The sequence below is a fragment of the Lytechinus variegatus genome, chromosome 12, assembly GCF_018143015.1.
Source record: "Lytechinus variegatus isolate NC3 chromosome 12, Lvar_3.0, whole genome shotgun sequence".
Taxonomy (NCBI): domain Eukaryota; kingdom Metazoa; phylum Echinodermata; class Echinoidea; order Temnopleuroida; family Toxopneustidae; genus Lytechinus; species Lytechinus variegatus.
The window spans coordinates 27,572,778-27,588,513 of NC_054751.1; the positions used below are offsets into that span (position 1 = coordinate 27,572,778).

Genomic DNA, 15,736 nt, shown 5'->3' on the forward strand with positions numbered 1-15,736 from the left:
TAAGGGCCAAATGGTACCCTGTAAATATTGAGCCTTGGCCAATGAAACATTCTACATGTATTAATGTTAATATCATGTTTCTATTTTCTAACAGGGAAACACAATTAATAATATCAAGGACCTTTTTTGTGTGTGCCAGCAGAGAAAATCACATGATACATGTGATTTGGATCAAGCTCAAATTATCAAAATTTTAATTAGCTAATGGTGCTTAATACTGCTAATTATTCTGTGGTTTATGGAAATGTCAACAAAACTTTCTGGAACATACGATCTACGTGGCAGACATCCAGTAAAAAAAAATAACTAAAGATAGCTACGGCCTACCTGAAAATGAATTAAAGCATGTTTCATTTTATTTAATGTGTACACCTAAACTTGTATTTTGTAACCTAGAGCTACTGATTATTAGTACCGAAAACATTTGTAAAAGGTAGAAATGATTGCTATAAATTTCAATTCAGTCTCTTTATAGACATCTTGCATCAAATAGATTTTTTTATGCTGTGAAATTCATCATTTTTTTTTTTTAACGGCAAAGGTGAATTTATCTGGACATTCAGTAATCCCAATGGGTGATGACAATATCACTAGCAAGCATGATAAAACATAAAATGCAAACTCATTAGTTTATGAAAAAATGAACAAGTACAGCCTACAGTACAGGATAGTATATGGCTCATACACTCCCAGAAATTGTTTTAACCAACCAATAAAATGGTTCAAACATAAATCTATCAACAAAACACTATTTCAAAATGAAGTGGGATTTTTATTTTACCAACAGTTTATGGTCAGTTCATATTTTAACCAACTCCCATAACTGTTGGTTAAAAACAATAAGTTTTGATTTTTAGCAGCAGCCAATGGGGTGCGTCATCTTATAAAGGTCTGACAAAAAAACAGTAACTCCTTATTAAAACTAAATGAACAGGAATTTTTTAGCCAACAGTTGGTCATTTCATATTTTAATCAACGTTTGGATCACATTTCAACCAATATTTTAAGTGTGTTTCCCAGAAACCTTGTGGTTACATAAGAGAGGGGTCCAATTGTACACTCGATTGAAATCATACTCCCACTCAATAATCAATATCATTATAGCAAGCTACTATTGATCTGTCATACAGGTAGCACTAGCGTACATGCCAAGTATGATATGTCAGAAGAAAATACAAATGGAGGTATAAAACATTAAAGGTCAGATCAGCTATCAGCTATTTGATTGTGAAAAACCAGACATCCATTGCAACCTTGTGAAATTTTGCAAGAAAATCATGCATTGTTTCTATTCATAAGTTATGCTCAAAATTCAATATTTTGAGCTTTGAATTGAATAGTGGTATAACAGCCAATGATATGCTTATGCGATCACATGCCTTCTGTTAGACAGTATGTTAATTATTTAAATGCTGTGTTTTTTTAAGCTTCAGGGCATTAATCAATTATTTCAACTGTAGGCCTAAATTTTCTAAAAACTTTGCTTTGCTCGCAATATAATATTTTGAGCTTTTAAACTGTGGTAGAATAGCCAACCATGATGTTGTTACTTGCATTTTTCTTCTTTTTTGTGTGTTAAATCATATTTTTGAAGGATATACTATGTAAACCATAATTATCACATTATTTTTTAATGCTAAAATTTGTATTTTTTATTTTATTTTATTTTTTTAAATTATTATTTAAACTTTTATAAAATGTACTATATTTGCAAATTACTTGATGAAATACTATTGATGATTTTGCTCGTTTGTACGATTGTTTTCTCCATTACCCACGCTATGGGTGACATGGGAATAAATGTCATTGTCATTGTCAGATGAAAGGATCGCAGGTAAACTGCTAAATTATTTTGCCTCCGAAGAAGATTCTGCTAGGATCGAAAGCTTAGGCCCCTTTTGACTCTCTATTTTACTCCATTGGCTCTTTTTTTAGATAAGCAGTTTTCAGCAGCTTCTTTTGCCATCAAATTATTGAAAACTAAAAAATAGAATGATTTAGCAGAGGAAGAATATAAGTACTTAATTCAATTCAGGGTAGGAAACCATTTCTATTTTTAGAGATGATATTTTTTCTCACATTAAGGTAATTGCTGAATTTTTGGGGCTGTTTCGTTCATTTCAAAGGCTACCTTTCTGCACAAGAAGCAATTATATTGTAAAAACAAATATTATTATTCTGCTTCTGCTACATAATGATTTTCTAAAACTTGTTGGATATTGTTTTTGGCACACCTTTGGGTGACTCTTGAGTAGTTAGTTCCCTTGAAGCATTACATTTGGGAAATTTTTTAGGATGTGATTTTGGCTGTGATTTAGGGTGATGAAGCTGGTCACCCTTAGTCTGCAGGCACAGACCCTGATTGAAACTTTGATCAACAAGTATGTCTCCACGCAAAGACTAGCACATACAAAACTTGCCGTTTCAATTCAGCGAGAGGGCCTTCAGTACACGAGGCATGAGTAGGCTGCAATTCAGACCCTTTACTAGAGTGAAGGGTTAGCACAGTCACCCCTCACATATTTCCTATGCTGATACCGATACTCACAATGTAGTGGGTACTTTTCAAAATGTACAATAAATTTTTCAGAAATTTCTTTAAGGTTGAAGGGGTTTTTGCAGTGTGATGGTATATTAAAAGAACTTGGAATAGATATCAGAATTAGAATAGATATCAGGCAAAAGAATGGATATATTATGTAAAGGAATGCAGGATTATGGTAATATATGGGAACCCTATCCGGTTCATGTGAATGTGTACACACTAGAACACAGAATATGAAACAGGTAGTTTTAGGTCTGAATAATTTCTTGTGATTTATGGGCATTGAATTGAGAGGATATGAAAACACTATATGAAATCCACTATCTGAATCTGCTGCTTCACTGATAATGAAAGGAGATGTGGTATATGAAGGGTAAATTGTCATTTCGTCTACTGCCCACTCATCTACTCACCATATGGTCTACCTTCATTTAGTCTAATGCCGTTCCGTTCATCAACATTTCGTCTGACAACCATTTCGTCCAATCATCACTTCGTTCAATCTCCAGTTTGTCTATGACCATTATGTCTATTAAGCAGTTGGTCTAATATCCATTTTATTTTCATTCATTTTGCCCAGTTAACACATATTATAATTAGACCAAAAGATATATGGACTAAATGGCTATTGGACCAACTGGTTATTAGATTAAATGTTGAGTGGACGAAATGGCAATCAGACCATGTGAATATTGGACGAACTGATGGTAGACCAAATGATGGTAGACCAAATGATGGAAGACGAGTTGGCAAGTGGACGAATTGGCATTAGACCAAATAATAATAAACCATATGAAGGAGAAGACCTACTACGAGAGGGTTGGGCTTGAAAATTCATACCACTTTCTTCATCACCACAAGGTATTGCTGGAGTTTGACACAGTTATGGTATTGCCATGTTGCTTGCCAACAACCCAAGAGCAATTTTCTTTTCGGCATAATAACCAGCAGGAGGTAGGAAAACGAAGGTCAGCTGATCACTGTCACACAAAGAAGACAAAAACGGGAGTATTTATCGTCGTATGAACTTTAGACCTTGTCATCCCGCCCCTGTACATGCTCCAAAACACGAAAATCATCATTGATTATTTTTTTATGCAGTGCCTTTTGAGTATACAGAGCCAATGATCTGAGAAGATTTAGCTATTCCTTATCTCCTTTCAAATAGCCCATTGTTCAGCATTATATCATTGAGAGTATTGTGAAAAAGAATGGTATCCTAAATGGTTCCAACTGTACATGCTCTATTGGGGTTTTCTCTTAATGGGGGGGGGGTTAAGAAAAAAATATATAGCACGGCAACTTCTGGGCAAAATAAAATGGCTTATGTATGTTACCTCTAGGCTGCGTTTATGCCACATCAAGCCAGAATCATGATTTGAATCATGATTCACAATCACAAACATGAATCACAATATCACAGAATCAGCGTTTATACGACCTTTATTCCAATGCTGTTTCTCCTTAGATTGGGCCAATGAAACTCTAATAGGATGTTCAGTAATACTTGATTAACCTTATGGCCAAGTTTCATGAACTAGGTCCATATACTTTCTAAGTTCTGATGTCATTTCAAAAATTTAACCTTAGGTTAAGATTTGATGTTGACGCTGCCGCCGTCGGAAAAGCGGCGCCTATAGTCTCACTCTGCTATGCAGGTGAGACAAAAATGAATAAAAACAAGCCTTAGAAAAAGTAAGCCTTAAAAAGCAGCTCTCTTGCTCTTGTCATGCACTGTTGCATTGGTCAATATCACTCAATACCATTACCAGCCCCTCTATACTAAAACCGATTCTTGTAATACACAAAATCATTGTATGAATATCTTGGGGTTTATTAAATCAGGATTATGATCACTAATTGATAATTGGTCTTTCAAAGTTCAATTTTTCATTCACATTTAGATAAATATATGTTTATGTTTTGTTTCATTACAAATTCTAAATGTAATGCTCTTTATACCTTTCCAAGAAATGGGGCTATATAGAAATGTTATTATTATTAAGATACCTACAAGTTAAGAATTTAGACAGGTGTATCTACATATAATGTACTACTGATGGTGATACATATCACTAGACAATGTACATATAAACATGTACAGAAGCAACAAATAATATGTACTGTCACTGTCATTTAAGTCCTTGTGGCAGGCAGTCGACTCTACTCTTCTGGTTGTATACAGACAATATAATCATTTGCATGTGGGTGAACCTTTTATGATTATCACAGAGGCATAAAAATTGAGCACAGCAGTGTTCTCTCTATCATACCATCATATTTATTTTTCGCATCTTTATCAGAATGAGACAATGAGAGATATAGACAATAGGTCATGATTGCTTCATTGTTAGTGCTGTCAGCTTTATTCAGACATTCCGGCGACATTCATGTACTAGATGGTTTGGAAGAGCTGCTTTAAATAAATGCCTACATTTTATCACCATTTCTTTTCTAAGCTAGAATGCAGTTAAAATGGTAATTCCGGATGAAAATATAATACTATCCAAATAAAAGGGGGTAAAATTGATGGGGTTTTTTTCACCAAACTACGATGAATAGCAAAGTTATCAAATCCTTAAATCTTGCATTATTTTGTGTTACTGTCATTTATGCTTTTATTTTCCATCTCATTTTTCCCAAAATTTTACATTTTTTAATTTTCAAATTTTACTATTTTAATGCAAATCACGTAATTTTCAGCATGGATAAGTACCAGGCAAATTTCTGTTTGAATCAAGGACTTAATGGAACCCTTGAAAATAATTTCAAGTAACAGTATAAGGTACTCTGTATAAACAATAGCAGTATCCCCCACAAAGAAAGAGTGTAAATTACATATTTAAGATGTAAGTGGGATACACCTTCGTAAATCAATATTAAGATGATGGTATGTAAAAAGGATACAGTTCGTGGTCCAGTTTTATACAAGTTGCATTTACTTTGAAAAAAAAGGTGCATTGATTGATGAATCTCCACCTGACACTCTTCAATAACAAAGTTGGCAGAGGGGGGGGGGGTATTATGAAACTTTAAAGAGTTATCCCCAAACCCTTTATAATATGTCAACTCCTAGTTGTGCTTGATATGTTCATTTTTATTTACATATTCATTTCTATAAATAATCTTACTTTCAACCACAAATTCATTATTACTGATCACATGTTTATGTTGAAAATCCCAGCTTGGGGGTTGATAGGATTCAATAACATCAAACCCCACTTTATATTTTAAAGAAAATGAAAAAAAAGTGCCATAATTCCATTTTACCATGTCGTCTCTCAAACAAGTGATTTTGAACACATTTTTTGTATGAAGGTTAAAAAAAAAAGGAAGTCAAGTGCTCATAATTTGACGGGTAGTTTAAGCTGTCAATAGTGACAATCTTGGTTTCAAGTTTACCCTTTGGTCTTGACCTCAAGACCCACAATAGATAATTAAATAGTCTGAAAATATATTCTCCAGTGCCCTGCAACACAAAGATTTGTAATTAATTGGTAAAATTGGTAAAAGTAAATATTACTCAAAGTAAATTGCTTGAATTTATTTAGCCAATCAAAACCATCATTTGAAATCTCTAATTAATTGCAAATCCTTGTGTTATGATGTGCTGGTCTCCAAAACAAACTGAGGCCTCTTTTTAATTAATTCAATGCAGATTCCAAACAGGTAGTGGAATCATCAACCTGTGAACATTACACAACATTGTATAAATGAAGGGCGGGCTTTCTACACCTTTATAGGCATTCACAATGGCCCCTTAAATAGCACTTGTGAATGGCAAACAGAAAGAGAAATGAGAAAGCTCCCACGCATATTTATAAGAGGATTAATCCCAATGGGTATGTACAGTTTGGCTTGATGATTTTAGATCCATGTTATTCATTATAAAGGAACCTTAAAATTAGAGCTGGAATTTGTTTGCAACTTGTGTTAATATACTTAATATACCCCTTGATGATTGCTTCATCTATTAAAGGGGAAGTTCACCCTGAAGAAAACTTTTGTTGTAAAAATAGCAGAAAAAATAGTAAAAATTATTGGTGAAGGTTTGAGGAAAATCCGTTAAAGAGTAAGAAAGTTATTAGAGTTTAAAATTCTGGATTTGTGACGTCATAAACGAGCAGCTGCCCCATGTGTTATGTAATATAAAATGTATGAAATTCAAATTTTGTATGGTTCCTGATGGCTTAATTTTATTTTCTTTTCATGATCGGGTGTGAAAAGATTTTTCTATTGATATACAATAGTTACAGTGAAAACCATTTTCAATTTTCTGAGAAAATGACATTTCATTGATTTTTTACCATTCGCTATGTAGGAATGCTGCTCGCATATGACGTCACAAATCAAATAATTGAAATTCTAATAACTTTTTAATTATTTGATGAATTTTTCTCAAACCTTCGGCAATATTTATTATTATTTTTTCTATTTTTACAATAAACTTTTTGTCAGGGTGAACTTCCCCTTTAACCATTACTTTGAGAACTTGAAGGGCTTAACTCCCATTTCAAGAAAACATCAATCTTAATGTAATACCCATTCTAACACATGAAACTTCACAACAACAACAAAAAATGTTGATTGGTGGACATGGAAGAATACAATAGCCAGTTCAATCCAGACTTAATTTTTGGTGTTAATTCAACATGGGTGTTAATTACAACATACGTGGATGTTGCTTTCACATTCTTTTGTCTGTTGGTGTTATGCTAAATCTCTAGGCTGTAATTACAGGGAGTGGTCCTCTATGGGCATCAAGTGGTGTCAATTTTAACACTCTAATTTTACAGTGTTGTTCTCTCTCCTTTAATAAGGGGGTAAAACACAATTGAACTAGAATTACTGAAAATATATTTCTATTACTATTATATTTTTATTATTCTTATTTTCATCATTGAAAGAATTTAATTATTAAAAATGTTATTGAAAATATAAAATCATGAACTAGTCACCTATATAGTATCCCTAGAATCTACCATTCTTGATATCACAGATCAGTTATTTTTATATTATTCTTATTTTTATCATTGAAAAAATTGAATTATAGAAAAGGCTCTTGAAAATACGATATCAGAAACTAGTCACCTATATAGTATCTCTAGAATCTACCATTCTTGATGTCACAGATCAGTTATTTCATATTTCAATGTATCTGACAAAAGGGGGTATATTAGATAAAGAAATCTATATAAGTGTTTCATACTTAACTTGTTTTATTTTTCCTGACAATCTATTGGATATGTTTATTGAGTATCAATAGCATCATTCATTATTGATCAGCATTGCATGTCTATTGCTTTCATCCACAGTAAATATCACACGGCAACTGGTACATGCCATGCAATGAGATGCATAAAGGTAATAAAATAATCATGACAATGATGAAATGGATAATGCAACAGTTTGTGAAATATGGAAGCTAATGTATTTTATTCCAAACAATATACAGAGCAACAACATGTAACAAAATTAAAGGTTTCTTTATAAACCAATGAAGTCAAATAATGTGTAATTGTTCCATTGCTGTCTGTTTACATTTTTTTATATTGCATTTTGTTTCATACACTTTTCTTGCTTTATCATTTGCCGTATCAATCTGTTTTATGTAGGAATTTAATGAATAATAAATAGAATTGATTGGAATTGATCACAATATTATCAATTCCAATACAATCTAATGATATGTATATTGTACCAGTATTTACTTTAAATGGATACAGAATATTGTAAGACGACAGGGGTGGGGCGATCTGTCCATCTTTTAACAACAACTGCAAGAGAAGAATACAAAAGAGCACTTCTATCTCCGACAGAATAAAAAACGCAGCATTGAGTAACAGTCTTTCTTTGTGTATTCTTCAGGCAATATTTCTCTAAACAAAGCCCTTAAAACATATTTATTTGATGAATGGCAGACACTAAAGCATTTTCTTCATGAATATTCTTGACATAATACATCATCTAATGGGGTCACAATAAATTGGTAACTAAAACGAAACTGAACATTATTACTTCTCTTATATGGCCTGCATAAGTAATAGAACACCTTTCGTATATTACAGTTTTTATGCGTTTGCGGTTATCATATGCATATACAATACATGAAAACCACACGAAACATGTTTTTAACCAATGCTTGATAATTATCTGAAAATGGGAGAGCAAGCTGTATGATTCGTATTAGATCTGGTATCATGCTTCCGGATAGAGTATTCCTTTCATAACTCATGCACAAGAATAACAAGGATCAATCTTCTCTTTGAGACACTCTGACTGCATTTGTATATAGAGAAAGACAAGAGGGATAGAAAACAGGATAGGTGGAGAGAGAGAAAGAGAACCATACAAGACGGAAACCACAACAAAATATGAAAAATGAAAGATAGAGGTGGGTGCATGTAGTTGAAGAGAAGAAAAAAAGATTGCCTTCCTTCTATTTTGCAGCAAAATTGTTACCTAATTTGAAGAAACGTAAAGAAAAAACAAGAGACAGTGGAAATTTGACTGGAAATAGAATCTCAAAAATCATACGAAGTATGGGCCTACCTCGGGGGGGGGGGGGGGGGGGGTGGGGGGGCACTCGACCAAAAAAGTGGTGTGGTGTGCCACGGGCGAGACAAAAAACGGGGGCCTTGGAGCGGGCTTATTGTAAAAAGGAGGGTCCTCGGAACGGGCTTCGGAACGACAAATGTTTGTGAAAACGGGGGTCCTTGGAACGGATCACCAGCGTGTGAGTGCGTATGCATCCCTATGGAACGGTCATACGTGCATGATGCAGATAGCGCGGCCTTCGCCGGTGGAGCTCTGCAGCCGCTTTTCACCAAAATTGCAGCTCATTCAATGCGATCGGAGCGGCGTAACGAAAAATATGCGATGCTTTGGAGCGGATTTCTCTCTTCTTTTTTCTCGAAAAGAAGAAAATGTTATGCCTTGGAGCGGCTTTCTATGTTCTTTTTCTCAACAAGGCAAAAATGCTATGCCTTGGAACGGAAATTTGAGTGTAAAAATGGGGGTCCCCTCCGCGGCACATACCCACTATGCATTATATACTGAGTGCCCCCCCCCCCCGGCCTACCTAAATGCTGATTCCTCATCTCAAAACTTTGAAAGGTGGTCGTAAAAGGGCCCCTTTTCTTTATATACAGGATAGGCAGCATGCATTACAATATATCACAAAGGGTCCCTGTTACACTCAATTTCTTATGAGGTTACGTGGACACCAGTGTTGGTGTGGATGTCAAGGCCAAGAGTGGGGTGTGAAAGGTCAGGACCAGGCCTGAAGCCAAGCACTTCAAGATTTCAGACCTACAAGGCCAACACCAAGAACTAGATGTCCCAGGCTGAGAACGAGGCAAAGGACATTTCCAATGAGCCCCACAATGGATCAGTCCAGGAAGGTGACCAAGGGAGTCTGAAAGCACAGTAGGAAAGTCAGAAATGAGACCATATTAAAACTGAAGCCACATATCACACTATTATAGGAACAAAGGCAAAAAGAGAAGGACAAGAATGAGAGTAAATAAAAGAAGGAATGCAGAAGATAATGTTTGTATAGCAAAAAAGAGCAGAGGAGCACGGGAGAAAAGGGAAAACATGGAGTCAGTTCTCGGAGAATCTTCCCCAGCCCCCAGCCAGGAAGTGACCCTCCACTCGGTATCACATCTATCAGGTTTATATCGACCTACCAAAGGTGTGCCTTCTCGTCTTTACAACAACATGATCTAAAAACACTCTTAGAAATGGGTCAAGTCAATTCTATACTCTGATTCGGTTTTTGTAGCTACAGGGATAACTAACTGGAGAAGAAAGAAAAAAAAGAAGAAAAAAAAGATGTATCATGCAGAATGTATAATCATCATGGTATCTTTTCAATATTGAAATATTTTTCTCTGCTTTATTCAAAATCAATTTAGCCTCAAGTTTCAACTTCTGAATCAAACACTTGATATTCATTGTTTTTTCTTTAGAATATATATTTCAGATCACTTTGAAAAAAAGAAATGAAAGAGATTTACCAAATAGCACTTCCATAGTGAAACCAACAAAGAAAAGGCTAATAATGAAAAATGACTTGCCAAAGATGAATTATGTGGCAATTAGAAAATAGGCTGCTTTCAAAGAAAAAAAATACGAAGTACTTTCTAATGAAGATATGAAAACATTTCTGATATTTGACTTTTAATCCCTTTAATGAAAAAAAAAATTCTTGCCATGAATCACTATGATGAAGCTATTAATTCAAATCAGGCAACATAGAGATTTGCCAATACTAACGATTTAATTATGTTAAATGAATGAATACGGAAACACCCCATCGCATCTTTCGCTCATGGAACAGGATCCTTAGTTGCATTGCATGATGGGAAGGGAAAGGAGAGTCGGACAGGAAGCCCTCACAGAATGTAGGTATCCGATGACATGTGAACCAGAAAGCTATGCGAGACAAGATGAGGGGTTGGTTTCGATCCAGAATAGCGCAAGATTACTTCACTCATATTGGAATAATAGCAAGGCATGTCACATAATGTAATTGCCGGGAAAAATATGCAGGCCTCTATCCTCTCCTCTCCAAGAAATGTTGAAAAAAAAATATGAAGATGTGATATCTTACAAGAATTGATTCAAATCCTAGGCTTTAGAATGAATGAACTTTTATTTCCTAGAATCACTTTGTAACAAGAACAGTATGCTGGGTGTCTAAAAAGGTGGAATGGTGGATTTTAATACAAGTGCATTATATTCTTTCATTTTCGGCTACAGTATCTTTTCATAAAAAGAATATGAAAAATAACTAAGATCAGTGTATTTGGATAATTTACCGACTGTAGTTTTATTTCTAATTTTTAAAATTTCTTTTAAAAAATTAAGTCAACGTTAGTAATCTTTTTGGGACATAAAGGAAAAGGATAAACAGGAAGAGGTATTTAGGTATACATATTATTTCCAGGTGATTTTTATGCATGTCAGCATGACATAGTGAAAATTAATTAAAACAAAGTGTGTGCAACAACTTTCACCACACATTGTAGAGATCAAATGAAAGTCAATTGTGGACAAAATTTGGTCGCAAAAACTTCCACAATTTGAAAAAGCTTTTCCAAGATTTGAAAAAGATGGAATTTAAGCAATGCATCACAGTTCAATGATATTCTTTTCAACAGAGAATTCCAAGTTATCAATTGTTTAATAAACAATTCTAACGAAAAGACAACAAGCATGACTTCCTCTGACCCACCTGTTGCCAACAAATCGTACAGACAAGTACATGTACAACTAAAGTGACCCATCAAATACAAAAAAAAGAAAGTACAAATGGACTAAATTGGTTAAGAGGCAAGTACATTGTCAAAAACCTTTAAATATAAGTCTGCTTGAGAGAAAATCAAGATCCCCTTTCCCATCCCATGAAATTTAATGACAGCATAAGTTAGCATACTACGGGGGAATTTCATTCATGTACATGCAAATGTCAAGACAGTAAATGGAGTAAATTTGGTGCCAAGTTCAATGGCAATACATAAAGGAACAATCTAAAATGCCTTCCATTCCAGGAGCTGCAACATCCTGAATAAAATTTGTTCCTTTTGGGGACTCATAAGTGAGAGAGGGTGAAACATCGGCGGGAAGAGCCGGGCACGGCACATCCGCAGAGACTTGGAGCCCTACACTTCAATCAATTCTTGGGTAACATCAGCGTGTGAAAACATTTTCTCAGGGCGATCAATTTGCACATTCATCTTGCTATTGATCCATCCCCAAACACCTTCTTTTTACCAACCTTTTCTTCCAGAGCTTGGAAATTAAAGTAAGCAGGGGTGGCTAAAGAGAGAAAGAAGGGGAGAGAGAGAAAGTGAAGGGAAGTTTAAGAAAGGAGGGGAGGGAGAATTTAGAGAGACAGAAAGACAGAGGTAGGCAAAGGGACAAATAGGGGAAGAAAGAAGGAGGAAAGTTTGAGGAAGGAGAAGTGAGGGGAGAGAGTGTTGACAGATAGAACGTCAGAAAATAAGACAGATAGAACGTCAGAAAATAAGACAGAGAATTGGTTAGGCATTGGCCATCTGAACGGAGAGAGTGAATAATAATGTACGCTTTAGAGAAGAGGGAGAATGGGGCAGGAAAAGACAGAGAAAAAACAAATGGGGTGGGGGTAGGGGTGAGAGAAAAAGCAGAGGTAAGACAGAAGAAATATTTTGCAAGAGCTATTCAGAAGAGTCAAATACACATGCACCCGGGCAATAAATTTGAAAGGAAAGGAATATAATCATGAAGTAATGCTGAAAATTAAGAACAAATCTTGGTTTAGTGAAGGGGAAGAAGAGATAATATACAAACACAAACGGGTGCGGTTCTCTCCTTTCGCTTGCACAAATGTGGTGTGTCAAAAGGTCAAGAAAATATTGCACAAAAACACGGTAGGTTGACTTGGTGAAGCAAACATTGGTTGAACATGATGGTATTTCATTCCACTCAACAAACACATAGACAGTTACTCTGAAATATCTAATGGTGGGACTTTACATGCAATAACTCAGGAAAAACACTTTTTTTGTCTCTCTCTCTTTTATTTTCTTGGAGGGGGGGTGTTGTTTCAATTGACTGGTGACCCTTTCTTGTGCCAAATGATGTATCCCAATATCTGTCTTCGCACCTAAAACTTATTCCAGTTGTGCGTATCTTTGCAATACAGCTTTATGAAACACCTCACGAACTTTCAATTGCACCAACGACGACTTGTGTCGTTCATGCATTTTTCAAAATGAAAACGATTAAAAATTCAAAAGGCACACCTACAGGTGAACTGATATCAAGCAGAGTAATTATTGAATTTAACCCGAAGGGAATTTATCACCAAGCGCCCGTGGTTTTAATAAATTATCCTCTGGCTTTTTACAGGTGTAGAGAAAGACTTGGGGCCGGTTGTCCTCGCATAAAAAATAACAATTGATGCAAGGGACATTTGATTAACTCAATGAAGCAATTTCAACTGTATCTCATTAAATCATTAGCAACTAATAACCCACTCTCACTCCAGTCTCTTTTGTCCATCTCTCCGCTGCCCTCTCTCCGTCTCTTACTGCCACTCTCTCGCTCTTATTCTCACTCTCTCATTATCTCTCTCAGCTACCTTGTCCATACGAAAAAGTTAGCGGAGGAAATGTCAGGCTTTACCCACGGGGATTTAGTAAATGTAACATACTGAAGTCACTGGCTCTTGCCCACTATTGAAACAATATACTGGTAAATGTTAAAGCATCACAGATGACGGTAACCATTTCGCCATGAAAAAAAATGGGTGACACGGTAATCTATGAGTTCATACTAGCCCTCCTCCAACACTGCCCATAGCAATGAGCTTTAAAAGTTTTGTACACAAACTACATTAATAAGAAATAAAAAGGGACATTAAGTGACAATTCTTTACAGGCATGACTCTTAATTATTAATCTCATCAAAATTTTCACTTATGTTCCAGGGTTGCAATTGCCCAGGATTTAAATTTCCCACACAAAATGTTTATATCAATTTCATGGGCCCGTTTCAGAAAAAAACAAAAATTTTGACAGCAATGCAATTATGGTAACTACCCCGGCAATATGGCTTGGCCGCTTAACACATCACGGTTTCTACAGAAGAGTTACCATACCCATATCATTTCCTGAAACAGGTCCATAAATTTAAATACACCTGTGCAAAGTAGATCTTTAACAACACAATCCTTAATTTGACAGTTTATGCATCCGCTATGTAAATTCATTTCTCTAGATATGCTCACTGCACAGATAATTTCATCACCCACATGTGAAAAACTATCGCCTATCCCTCTACAGACCGAGAACCATTAGCATAAAACGTAGATGCTAGATGGGGGCTAATAATATTTCATACTGTGGCAATTTGAGGCTGTTGGCTTGATTGAGTGCCTTATTTGTTAGATTGCTTTCCCATGTGACATCTCTCTGGCAATAGAGTCCCTTTCTTCCCTCTCCCCGCGCTCTTATCATAATTGCAGCAATGACACAAAATGAAGAAGCTGATATTCGAGGGTGGGTGAAAATATCAAAATCTGACAATCAAGAGGACAGTATTCCTATGAAATGCATTGTGTGGGTAAATGAAGACTACTATTCCACTTTTTTGTGGTATCTGTCTGGATATATAGCCCCTTCTCCCTCCTCCCTGCCCTCATTATAATGGCAGCAATTCATATAGTAGCTAATTCTAAGATTGAATGAAAATTCAAATAATTGTCAATGAAGTGCAAATTATTCACTTGAAGTTGTTCATAACACTCTTCTTTGTTCCTTTAAAATCTGTGGGGCAAGTTTTGTGAGTGCTACCTTTATCTCACACTTTAAAAACTGATTCAAATTTGAGTTGAAATCAGGAAGGAAAATGAATACATGATATCACAAGCCCACCAACTGTATATTCAATGTGGATGTGTATAACTGTTCTCACAAAATATTGATAAAGAACTTTATTTTTTTATTAAGATGTTGATATTTTCCATGATTCAGTCTTCTTTTCTCTATTTACTGAGATATTATTAGTTTTAGCTTGAATTACCCCTTTAAACGAGTTTCAATCAAGAAATGACTACATTCTTCTCAAAATGAATAGATTCTATATCACCATGAAAATATTTTTTCTTCTTCATTTTGAGTTGAAACTGTTTATCTTGTAATAGGATTTTGTTAATGTTCTTGTTTGATAATGCATCTTTTCAAATTTGAGTAGATCATTTTCAGATTACCCAATATAAAGAGGGTTTAAATTAATACCTTTGATTCTTGCTTTTTCTGCTCACTGGCTGGATTCAGACATTCGAGACTTTCCTGGAGAAAGAAAAAGAGAATAAAAAGAAAAATGATAAGTAAAGATGCCTTGAGTATGAAAAATGAACAGCAACTGCAAATCAGAAAAGGCAAAAGCTAAGTACATCTGATATATTATTATTCCAGTCACATGTATGTAAATGCAATAGATTTGATTGCAAGAAACATATACCGATCTATAAGTTGAAGATTTTCAAAGACTTGAATCAATTTCCGTTTCCTTTTCCAATTGAAAGTGGTGTACGAAGTCACACTCAGTTTTTATACTAAACAAAAGTGTGGTTGAAATGGAGTACCGTAATATCTTGAAGCATCTTAATTAATTATTTATGTGTGTATTCAGAAAATG

At 35.0% G+C, this 15,736-nt stretch overlaps 1 protein-coding gene across 1 annotated transcript in view; it reads right to left on the reverse strand.

Moving 5' to 3' along the window:
- Positions 1 to 15,406, reverse strand: part of LOC121425133 — a 30,426-nt gene extending 15,020 nt beyond the window's left edge. The window contains exon 1 of the mRNA XM_041621125.1: positions 15,334 to 15,406. The gene's annotated coding sequence lies outside the window, so the exon portion shown is untranslated. The remainder of the gene's footprint in view (positions 1 to 15,333) is intronic.
- Positions 15,407 to 15,736: the final 330 nt, after the last annotated feature.